The following is a 700-nucleotide window of genomic DNA, read 5'->3' on the forward strand; positions in this document are numbered from 1 at the left end:
GCGGAAGCAGCGGGAGTATCATTGGCGGGAAGAATTCGACCCGCGCGAATGCACCGACCCGCGTATAGTCCAGCTGCCGGGATATTACCACCCCGTTCCTGGGAACTCCCAGGATCCGCCGCCACCGCCGCCTCTACCCGCGAGACCGGTGCCGACGGTCCAACGCATAGAGTCGGTCACCGGACAATTCGTATCTACTCGCGATTTCCTATGGAGATTACCGAATAAAAGAACGTCTTAACCTATGCGAACTAGTTTTTTTTCTTTTGTGATCGTTACCTCTCTCTTAACCTCGCGAATCGTGATTATCGCCCTTGCCGCTCGAGGCGAGAATCACGCCGAGCCGTCGTCGGACGAGCCCACGCCGCGTCCGAGGGGCATCCGCACTCGCGCGCTCCGGACGTGACAAATATCAACATTTTAATTTCACACTCAATAATATGAATAATGTAAGTACTGTAACACATGATACATATATCAGTTACATTTTTGAGTATGTAACTATAACACTAATGTTACATTACTATTAGGTGTACAACTTTGCTTCCGCCGTTTTCCTATAGATGGCTTTAGCGGTAAGTTGTGGTCGAAATAAATAGATCGAGATAAATAGATAGACGTCGTACAATAAACTTGAGAGAAACATTAGTCGATTTGTGTCTGCATCATAAAGTTATTCTCGATTGAAAATGTCAGTTTA

Source organism: Trachymyrmex cornetzi, unplaced genomic scaffold (genome assembly GCF_001594075.2).
Source record: "Trachymyrmex cornetzi isolate Tcor2-1 unplaced genomic scaffold, Tcor1.1 scaffold366, whole genome shotgun sequence".
Lineage (NCBI taxonomy): Eukaryota > Metazoa > Arthropoda > Insecta > Hymenoptera > Formicidae > Trachymyrmex > Trachymyrmex cornetzi.